The sequence below is a fragment of the Neofelis nebulosa genome, chromosome 12 (genome assembly GCF_028018385.1).
Source record: "Neofelis nebulosa isolate mNeoNeb1 chromosome 12, mNeoNeb1.pri, whole genome shotgun sequence".
Taxonomy (NCBI): domain Eukaryota; kingdom Metazoa; phylum Chordata; class Mammalia; order Carnivora; family Felidae; genus Neofelis; species Neofelis nebulosa.
In genome coordinates, this window is record NC_080793.1 from 16,172,901 (window position 1) to 16,184,908 (window position 12,008).

At 39.2% G+C, this 12,008-nt stretch overlaps 1 long non-coding RNA gene across 1 annotated transcript; it reads left to right on the forward strand.

Annotated features, from left to right (window-relative positions):
* The first annotated feature begins 556 nt into the window (after positions 1–556).
* Positions 557–11,089, forward strand: LOC131490831 (uncharacterized). Its single transcript, XR_009251232.1, has 3 exons — positions 557–745; positions 1,056–1,168; positions 10,397–11,089. It is a non-coding gene; the product is annotated as an uncharacterized LOC131490831 (long non-coding RNA).
* The last annotated feature ends 919 nt before the right edge of the window (positions 11,090–12,008 follow it).

Here is a 12,008-nt window from a genome sequence, read left to right on the forward strand (position 1 = left end):
TTCAATCCTACAGAGGGATTTAGCAAATACTTCACTGACACTGTCTTTTAACATCGGTCGCTGTCTACAAGTATTTTGCCCACTGGCTCCGAGTCACTGTTGCCTTGAATTTCAATTTCCTTTTTTTTTTTTTTAATTGAAGACGAATAGAACTTACTTCATAGTGTTGTTGTGAGAAAAAATGCCAGTGGGAAAATATATGTGGAGTCCTTAGAAGAGGGTCCAGAATATGGGAAATGATCAATACTGGTTAGCAGGTAAGCCTATTATTAAACTCACCAATATTGTCACTGAGTATAAAGGAATTTGCATTAGACATTTCTATACCCCTAATTCCTAATATCATATCACATCTTTTATCCGGTAAGGGTTCCATAAGAGCCTGGTGAACTGAATCATGGTGAACTGCTACTTTTTTCATTCTTCTTGGACTTTAGCTCTATAGAGCTCTCTTCTAACTATCAGCATTCTGCTTCTTTGACCTCACAGAGATCTTTATATTTTAGAATTCTTCTAGAATATCTCTGTATACTTATTTTAAATATGGTAGCTCCTGCTTATTGTTTCTTTCTTTCTTTCTTTGCTTTTTACTTTCCATTCCTCTGCTCTGCTTCTATTTTAAGGACTGAAAATGAAGTAAGGAATAAGAGAGGTTAGTTTTCATTTATGTGTAGTCTTACTTTCTAGTGGAAAAAAAAACACAAGGCCACGAGTAAATGCTCTGAAGAAAATAAAACACTGCAAGGTAATAGAGAATTCAAATTAGTTAGGGAGGGGGTCGATGGGTATTTTAATAAGGTAGAAGGCTTCTCCAATGAAACTTGTATGATGGAAGAAGTCAAAGAGACAGATAAGAGTGTTTCCAGGTAAAATAGCATGTAGTAGGCCCTGATTTGGGGATAGGTTTGGACTTTACCACAAATACTAAGAAGAGGCTATTGCAGAGAGTGTTAGAAAATGAAGCCTATGAGATAGGGTGGAATTTTTTCAAAGACTTTAGGGTTTCCATTGGAGATTTTAATCCACGGTGACATGATTCAATTTAAATTTTAAAGGGATATCTTGGTTTAAGGCTAGTGAGAAGAGGGTAGGAGGACAAGAGAGGATGCTGGAAGTACAGTTGGAAGCCATTGAAGAATTCCAGGTGATCGTGATGGTTTGAATTATGGTAAGACATGTCTGCATTTAAGATATATATATATTATATATATGATATCTACATTTAAGATATATATCTTATATATATCTTATCTTAAGATATCTTAATATATCTTATCTTATATATATCTTATCTTATATATAGTCATATATATCATAATATAGTCATATACATGTCATATATAGTCATATATGATATATATATGATGGAATTCTTCAAATGTTTGTAAAAGTAGAGAGATCAGAAAAATAAATTTGTATGTAGTCATCACACAGTTTATCAACATTCTATGCTTCTCTCTCTTTCCTTTTTTCTCCTGCACTTTTTCTTTCCTTCTTCCTTCCCTCCTGCCTCTTTTCCTTCCTTCCTTCCTTCCTTCCTTCCTTCCTTCCTTCCTTCCTTCCTTCCTTCCTTCCTTCCTTCCTTTCTTTTTTTTTCTCACTCTCTTCTTACTGCAGGGGTTGGCAAACTTTTTCTATAAAGGCCATATAGTAAATATTTTCAGTCTTGAAGGCAGAAATTACTATTACAATTATTCAATTCTGCCCTTGTGATGCCAAAACATCCTTAGACAATATGTAAATGAATGTGGATGGGTGAGTTCTAATAAAACTTTATGACAAAAACAGGCAGAAGTTGGATTTAACTCATGAACTATAGTTTTGTTTTGCTCTTGCCCTAGAATCTTTTTTTTTTTTTTTTTTTTTTTTTATTTTTTTTTATTTTTCAACGTTTTTTATTTATTTTTGGGACAGAGAGAGACAAAGCATGAACGGGGGAGGGGCAGAGAGAGAGGGAGACACAGAATCGGAAACAGGCTCCAGGCTCCGAGCCATCAGCCCAGAGCCTGACGCGGGGCTCGAACTCACGGACCGTGAGATCGTGACCTGGCTGAAGTCGGAGGCTTAACCGACTGCGCCACCCAGGCGCCCCGCTCTTGCCCTAGAATCTTATGAAGCAAATATCACACATCTTATGTTTACCAGCAATTAATTCAGGAACTATCTCTAACAGATCATGACTATTTCTTCCTCTTTTTCTCCATCTTCTCATTGCTATTTTGTTACTATATTACTGTTAGCACACATGACAACATTACAAGGTTCTTATTGTCATCTAATGTCTAACCCATGTTCAGTATTTCCCCATTGTATCAAAAAATGTGTGTGTTTTACAAGTTATTTTCCCCAAATCAGAATCCAAACAAGATCTGCACATTGAATTAGGCTGATTTGTCTCTTAAATCCACCTTGATCTATAATAGTTTTCTCTCCCTGTTTTTATAAAATAATTGAAATGTTTTTAAGTATGCAAATCCTTTTATGCAAATCCTAAATGTACAGCTCAATAAATTTTGCATACCCATATATGAGCCAGATAATTTTGAGCCAGATATGAGCCAGATAACTTCGAACTGCATGACCCTTCATTCCCTGCAAGGAACCACCAAGCTGTATTTTGTAGTACAGATTGGTTTTGACTGAATTACTACTAAAAGAAAACTCTTCCATCTCTTACATAAAATTGGCATTATTTTTATCTTTTTCTAAAGTAAGGTTTTTGTCACACAGACATTCCCACATTCTGTAGTTGTCTAATTATATATTCATGGTGTCATCATACATGTTCCTCTATCCCCTGTACTTCCTAAGATTTGAAAGCTATATCTAGACATTTGATTACATTCAGGTTAATAGATGGTGACTGGGACTTCCTGTTGCATCCCAGGGGACACAAGTTCTAGTGGTCACTCTTCAGTAACACTAAGGTTGATTGGTGTATTAGGGTACCATTGATCTGACTCATTCTCTATGAAGTTCCCCCATTAACTTCTTACCTAATAGTTATAACAGCCATAAATATGTGGTGCCTTGATCTGCATTGTTTCATTAGAGTACAGGCTATTTTGGAGGGCAGTAAGACTTGATGTTAGATGGCACCAGAAAGTAGAAGTGAAGATTCCTAAGCTGAGCCACCAGGCAAACGTTGACCCCATTGATTGATTAGGGGATGACAAGGGATTGATGGGGAAAAATCAACATTTTGATTTTGGACATCTACTAGATATTCAAATTTATTTATGGAGTTTAATAGATGATTCCCAAACTAGAGAGAGTTTGTGACTGAGTACCTACATTTGGGAGTTTTCAGTGACCTTTGAAGCCTTGGGATAAAATGCAATCCCCAAGGAAAGGATACAAATAGTTAAGAGACCCCAAATAGACACCTGCTGGCCACTGCTCTAACATCTATGAAAGTTTTTTTGTTTTATTTTAGAGAAAGAGAGAAAGTGGTGGGGAGAGCGGTGGGGGGGGGGGGTGTTGTGGAGAGAGAGAGAGAGAGAGAGAGAGAGAGAGAGAGAGAGAATCTTAAGCAGGCTCCATGCTCACTATGGAGCCTGACATAGGGCTCAATCCTATGACCCTGGGATCATGACCTGAGCTGAAATCAAGAGTTGGATACTCAACTGACTGAGCCACCCAGGCGCCCCAAAAGTTTTTAATATTCAAGATGAAACATCACCTTAAAACACTAGACTATTCTTGTGATCTTACAGCTAGAAAAGCTGATGTGTAAGATGTCAAAAAACAAACAAACAACATTTAGATTAGGTGAAGGAAGTTTGGAGTCAGAGTAATCCTGCTTGGTGGATTAGTGGCTGTAGGAACCTGGGAAACATGCAGTTGGTCTAGGCTCCGGCCTCCTAGAAGAATAACACTGTTCAGACCTAGCAAAGTAACAAATGTTCATTTATTTGGCCAATTCCCAATTGTATTTTAGGATCCAGTATAATTCTCCTATCTTGGGAGGAGCTTTCTATAACTTTCTCAAACGTTCTTGCTGCTGAACTATGTTCCCCTGGTATCTTGGTGCACCCTTTGTCATAATTCTTTATTGTGAATTATTTCTCCTCTATACTGAAATCACCTTCAGGGCTTGATCAATGCCTAATATGTTCTTGAAAAAGCAAGGACCTAGTGCTTTGTCTGACACGAAGGAGGCACTCAGTAAATAGTGAGGGAAGGAAGAAAGGAAGGAATAACAAATGGAAAAAGAATATAGAAAGAAGGAAGAACAGAGGAAGGAAAGAAGGAAGGAAGGGAGACAGAAGGAAGGATGTGGGAATCTCTCTTACTAGATGAAGTTTCTTAAGGCGAGAGGCATTTTCATATTCATTTCTGTATCTCCAGCTCTTATCACAGAGTACTAATAATGAAAATAACTGTATTACCAAAACCCCCAAATTATTGCAGGGCCATTATTATTTGGCAATATTTTATTTTATTTTATTTTATTTTATTTTATTTTATTTTATTTATTTTATTTTATTTTACACACTATGTACATAAACCTTAAAAATTGGGTACTTTTTCTAAACATTCTTTCAGATGAATAAAACGAGACCCAAAGAGGTGAAGTCACATGTTCCTGGTCATTAATTAAAAGTGCCAGAACTAGAATTTCTTTCCTGTAAGTGTCCAAAATACCTTCACTGGGTAAAAACTGTAAAATATTTGCCCAACAAATGAAAGAAGTTACAACTCAAGTGACACATGGTAACTGCTCCATAAGTGTTAGCTAATGTCATCCTTAATTTTCTACTCATTTCCAAGTAAGGCCTCCCACATGACCAGCCAATATTGGTTTTGCAATTGTTCATACTTATGTACTTATCATATCTTACTCACAGAATAGTTCCTATGTCTCACTTTTGCTTTTCGAGCCAATGGTACGCACCTGTGCACTGGGACAGTACCTAAAAACACCATTATGTCTGTCACTGTTTCAACTCTAATGCAAGTAAACAGTAGGTGCTCCCTAAATGTTCCTGAATGATTGGGGTGGTTGTTAATTGAGAGGCAGCTTTGTGCAGAAGAGGGAACATGAGATTGACTCATGAAGGTTGTAGTCCTGGTTCAATTACCAGCTGCACACAGGAAGGGGGCCACTTAATCTCTCCATGCTCTCACTTCCAATCTATAAAATTGGGATGAGAGTCTGTCCCCATAACTCTCAGAGGTATCGTGAGGTTCAAATAGGATAATGCAAGCCACAAATTGCAGCGCAGATACAAGGTTTTATTATCCCAGTCATATTATATCCCTCTCTGTCTACTTGCCGCATATTACCACCTTCTCATTTAGGTGAACACTCAATATTCACCAAATGATTTTCCCTAAATCAATAATATAAACAAAGGAAACAAGATGATCTGGTAAAAGAGGCTCAGGAAATTGACTCTCAGGGTGTGTGTACAGTATAGTCTTGGAAAGGTAGGCTGATATAATATGCCACTAACTCTGTAAGTCAGAGAAGAATTTACCAGAAAGCTTGCAAGTAAATGCATTTTCTACAATTCACTCTAGCGCAGCAATTCTCGGGAGATAACACCATTAATACTCCATTTCAAATTAAAAAACATATGCTTTTTCCTCTCTTAAAAAAAAAAGCCAGGGAACATGGCCCATTTTCTTTCCTTTACAAAAACAAAAGCTTTTAAAATGATAAAAATTGCCTCTGCTTGATAAAACAGCCGTCTGCATCTGATTTAGTTAAGTGTTATTCTTGTATCTTTTTATATTATTGTTATTGCTGGTTGGAGAAAAGTGCATAAATACACAGAGAGGTCTTTGCAAAGGTCACACAATTTCTACTTCAATTATCCTTAAAACTTTGCCTCACCTTCCAGTTGACCCTACAATTGAATCTTAACCCTTAATGGAAGGATTGGAAATAAAGCTTAAGGAAACACTTCTAATTATTTATGTATAATATCTTGCCTTCCCCCTCCCTACTTTTATGATGTTGGTGGAGAAGAGATATTAAGAAACTTTAGAATGAAGAATAGCTTTTGCATTTGGCATTTATATGACCCTCTATTATTATAATCATTTTTATTAGTTATTTCTCATGTCGGTTCTGAGAGAAGGATTGGATAAGCTTAGTATGCAGAGTGGGTGAGCTCCCCGTATGCTGTTAACTCCAGTATGATGGTCATAAACACCAAATGGCATGCCATATGAAACAGACACAGGGCGGGTTTCCCAAACAGGCAGTTAATATAACTGGAGATGGCATCGTCTCTACAAACGCCAAAGCAGTTTTGGAATTAATCTCAGGGAGATGGTTCCTTTGAGTTTAGGACAAAGGAAGCAGGAGAGAAGGCTTGTTGATAATGCTCTTAAATGGGCTGGCCTGATGTTAGCAGCTGAAGTCTGGAGATAAGGCAGCTGGGAGAAAGGGGCTGGGTGCAGTTTTGGCTATGCATATTCAGGCTTGGATTGAATGGAGAAAATAGTGACTATTATGACACGAAACGAAGAATTCGAAGGTCAGAAGGCGTGGATTTCAGTCCCCTGCTCTACAACCTACAAACTTCGTGACATGGATCTTATTTCTTACATCTTTGATCCTCCTTTTGGTCGCCCCCAAAATGATAATGGCCTCTCAGATTAATGCTGGAGAAGAAAGTAGGATTGCCAAAATAGGGCGAACCGGACAGAGTTAACAGACAGCCTTCTAAGCAGGAAGTAGCCTGGGCAAGGGCAGCGGGGCACAGTCCCAACATGTAAAATGCAGAGGCTCAGTGCGGTGGAATCTGGTAGGGCTGACAGACAGCAATGAGATCTAAACAGACCAGATCATAGAAGGATAGGGATACTGTGCCAGGGACGTTGCCACAAAGAACTGAAAAATCATGACTTGATTTCTTTTCATCATAGTTCTTTATTGGTTTGTTTGTTCATTTTTGGTAGTAGAGAAATGAAATGTTAGGTGTTCCGGGGAAAAAAATTAATCCAATTAAGGAAAATGTATTGAAGGGGGGAAGAGAAAAAGCAGAGAGACCAGTTGGGAGACTTTTGAAAAATGTGGTTCAAACCATTGTAATTGCAAAAGAAATGGAAGACAGCGGAGAACTATAGGGGATGGGGCTAGAATTCTACATGCAGCTCTTGTCTGCATGACAGATATATACAGGCGGTGTGTGTTATCTGTTATAATTTCCTCTGCTGTGCTGTCCTTCGCAATTTGGAGATGACCCCTCTGATGGTGATTACTGTGTTGTGTGCAGCTGTGGCTGAAGAAAGCAACTTGAGGGAGCAGGATTTATCACATGAGTCAGAAGGCAGCCTGGTGGGGACAAGTCTGTAAGGCGGATTCAGACTTTCATCTAATAACCTCCCTTTCCTTTCAGAGCCTCTCCCCCCGACGCTCCCCACACACACTCCTCTTTCTTCCTGTGTCCAGTATCCCTGTCCTCGTGAATGACAGAATCCTAGAAGGTTTGAGCTCATAAATGGAGAATGACAGAGATATTGGCAGACGTTGGACTAAAACGAGTTTACAGTGGAAGAGGACTGGGTTCAAATTGTGTTTCTATGTTATACTCGGTGCACAAATGCAAGAGTTTCTGACCTTAGGCAAGCATAAAATACCTCTTGGCTTCAGTTTCCTCACTTGTAAAATTGTTATGCACATGCATAAATTACTCGTATCATTGTGCATTAAATGATATAATGCAAAGTGAGCATTCAGCACAATGCCTGCCCACAGAATGGAAGCCAACCAAATGGTAACTCTTCCAGGAGTGTGGAGAATGCAGCTTGCTACCACACTTCACATGTTTTTCCCTCTCATTTCTCTCTCTCTCTCTCTCTCTCTCTCTTTGTGTCTCTGTCTCTATCTCTCTTTTTGTCTCTGTCTCTGTCTGTCACTTATAGTAACATCAACTACCCTGAAGTAGGTTGCCCTCCACAGATAGCACCTTTCCCATTTGGATATTGAGGAAGTACCATACTGGAGAGTGGCATAATTAATGTTAAGTAAAAGTAGGGAGCTAGGTGGCAGGTAGCCATTGCAGATTCTACTCTCTGACTTTAGAAGCAAACATCAGAGACCAGTTAGATTGTGCATGGGCATCCCACGATACAGATCTTTTAAGTGAACCATTTATTTTAAAATAAAAATACAGCTTCAAAAGCCTATTTCTCAAAGGAGAAAATCTGTGAAAAGAGAAATGGTTAATTATGGCTGAGATTGTGGCTGATTTTCAAATATTCTAGTCAACTGGTCTAAGTCTAAGTCAATTGGTCTAAGTCAGTGGTTCTTAACCTGGAAGCGACTTTATCTCCAAGGGAACATATAGCAACGTGTGGAGATATTTTTGTTTGTCACAACTGGGGAGGGATGCTACTGACATCTAGTGACCCAGGGATGCTGCTCCTCCACTACACAGGATAGCATTTTCAGGACAAGGAATTATCTGGTCCTAGAATGTCAATAGTGCAATGGTTGAGAAACTTTGGTCTAAGCCAATCCTGGTAATTCTTCCCTTTTTGCCATTGATGGTTTCAGGAATCCAGCCAAAAGCCTGTGAGTGTATCACATCCTGTTGGTGCCTATTATTCATCTTGGGGTCCACATACCTACTTAATTGGCTAAAGGGAAGAATAGATTTCAAAGTCAGGAATCTTGTTTTCCTACTAGATGTAAATAAGGAAGTACAACACCCCATTTTCTGTCAGCCACAATCTTGTGAACTTTAGAACAACGAGTCTGAGGATAAAGTGTATCTTTTGAAGACAGCAGAGAAGAACTCAGGTTCTTGAAGACGTTGAATCTATTCACCCTCAAATCTATCTCAATTCTTGAATTTTATGCTGTGAAATAATAAATACCATTTTTGTATATGTCAGTTTTTATCAGAGTTTTTTCTTTTTTTTACCTGCAAACATGATTATACAAGCGAAAACTCTGAACAAGTGATCTCACACTTTTCCAGGAGTTTTGCCTTCTTTTATGGATTCTCTTGCTTGGAATTCAATAGTTTCCAAGCAATATATTTCTCCAATTGAATATCCTGGGCTACCAGTATTAGGCAGTTCTCTTTTCTTCAATTTTCATGATAGAGCTTAGACCTGTTAGGATTAAACATACACAAAAAAATTTAATGCCAAACAAGAACAAAAGGAAAATAAACACAGGAGAAAAACAAAGTGATATTTTCTGTTTAATTTTAAAGTTTATTTATTTTGAGACAGACCAAGAAAGAGAGCAAGCATGTGATGGGGGGAGGGTCCGAGACAGAGAGACAGAGAGACAGAGAGAGAGAGAGAGGGAGAATCCCAAGCAGGGTCCTCACTGTCAGTCCAGAGCCTGACACAGGGCTTGAAGCCATGAATCGTGAGATCATGACCTGAGCCAAAATCAAGAGTCGGACGCTTAACTGATTAAGCTACTCAGGCACCTCAACAAAGTGATATTTTCAAATGAAAGTTGTTATAAAGTCTCTGATCCCAAAGGCTGTCACAATTCAACTCAATTAAAAAGTTTTAAGTATCTATTAAGAGAAACTGAGAACTCTGCTAAGGGCTAAGGGTACATTGATTAGAAAAGGCGGAATTCTTTTTTTCATGAGGAGCTCATAATCTTACGTAGGGAGAGAGATGAGTAAGGAGTTAATAAGGGTATGGAAAGATGGGTCCGGTAACAGTAGATGGAATAAGGAAGAAAGACAGCCCAGAGGAAGGAATGATTTAGCAGGCCACTTTCCTGTTTTCTCCCTCTATGTCCTGATCTATTTTTAAGTGTACAATTCCAGCATACAATTCACCTCATAGAATTATCTTCCAGCCACCTTGACCTCTCCATGATCAAGAATACAAACGATAAATCTTCATCACGCCTCCCGTCTATAGTTCATTCTTTTTGTTGCTTTCTGGTTTGAGAAACATCGTGGACGATGGCGCCCTGAGTGTACCTTTCAGGAAAGAACACCAATCAACACCACACCCACCTGGGTGAGGAAGGATGAGTAGAGCGACCATGCTTTACCTTCATTACAATCCAATGCAAAACAACAGACGATATTCAGTGATCAAGATAATGTGATTGAGATCACAAAAATTATACAAACACCGATGCAAGAGAGTCACCCCCTCATAGACCCACACTAGGAGCACACAGTAGAAATGCAAAGAGAGATCAACAAAAACATATATTTCTGAGGAAGAATCAATAAAAGTTAATGACACAAGAAATGGAAAAGAGGGTGGAGAAAAATGGAATCCAGCATTTGAATCACAGATAACTTGGAGAGTAACTGTGTCTTAAGAGTGGGTAGGGAGCAAGGTAAGAAGAAGCCAGTTTAAGAGAGTAATCACAAATTTGTTCTGATCACATTACCTTCAAAAATCTAAGATTGCAGCTTACTTTGGAAGTATTGTCACATTCCAGGACTAATTAAAAGAAGAACCAATGAGACCAGACATAAGGAGGGAAACTTAAGAAAAAAGAAAGAAGAAACAAGTCTTTTCCAAACTCTATCAACCAGTGGTCAAAGATATGGTGAGTTAATATGTTTCTCCTGTTCCCCCCCACCCACCATTTCTGTCAAGCATAAAAAATAGACCAATTTGTCACTGCGTCTGCATAATGTCAGGATAAGAGTGTACTGTTCCCTTCCCTTAGCAGAGGTCACTCGAAAGAGTGTCTCCAAGATTGTCTGAAGGAAAACAAATGAGCAAGCCCAGAAATTGGAGGCGAGGTGCTCTGCTGTGGCGGGGGAAATGCCGAGATGATGACTTTTGGAAAATTGCATCGGGTTTATCCAACACAGGACTGTTTTAATCACTGCACCGGGGGACCTGCTTCAAGGACGGATGGATAATGCATGTTTCAGAGAGGCTGATAGGGAGATAGTGCGGATCCTCAAACGTCTTGAACAGGCCATTAAGTGAGCAAACGTCCTTGCACATCTGCTTGGGGGTATGGGACTCAGAATTTCAAAGGAAACTTCAAGGTTCCCCTATGGGCTCAAAGGAGCACTTGGGGAGGCAGACTCCAGCAAGACTCTGGAGAGAGAAAGGAGGCATGTTCTTCTGCAAAGTCAAGCCCAGTCAGGGCATAGCACCCCCTCACTGCCCACCCTTATCCACTGGGAGTAACTGGAAGATGGATGACTGATATGCAGACGAACAAATACTCTGACACATACAATGACCTTGCTACATTCTCATCTCCAAACCTTCCAAATCTTTCTTATGGAACTGAGGTGCCAAGAGTTTAGGGAGGCACAAGGGATGGGGTGAATTTAATGGAATGGGGAAAGGCTTTGGCATTAAATTATCCAGGTTCATATCCCAGCTTTGCTCTGAATTATTTGTGCAACCTTGGGCAAGTCACTTAATCACTCCAGGTCTGGGTTTTGTCTTGCAAAGTAGGAAAAGGAGTTCCTATCTGATGACACTTGCAAATCTATCATGTTACACAAATATCAGTTTCTGTTATTGTTATTTTATATGCATGTATATAATATAGTATATATATATTAGCGAAGGGATTGCTCTTGTGACCATCAAAATGTCATAATTTCATATCACCTCCCTGGGTCTTGATTTTCTTTTTTGTTAAATGAGGTAGCCCTTTGATTAATGATATGCACAATAGTAACAGTAGAACAATATTTAAGGAGCTTTCACTATATGCCAAAACTATTCTAAACACTATATATGTATTTACTCAAAACTTAGCTTATGCTGTATGTACCATTGTCTCGATTCTGAGGTTGAGAGAAATGACACCTAGAGAGAGTGAGCTTCTCATCCCAGGGCACACCACTGGCAGAGCTGGGATGTGATTTCAGACATTGTGGGTTGTTTTGTTTTGCTTTGTTTTGCTTTTAGAGAGAGAGATAGATGGGCACTTGGGTGGCTCAGTCGGCTGAGTGTCCGACTTTGGCTCAGGTCATGATCTCATGGTTCTTGGGTTCAAGCCCCACATCAGGTTTGCTGCTATCAGCCTGTCAGCAGGGAGACCTGTTCAGATCCTCTGTCTTCCTCTCTCTCTC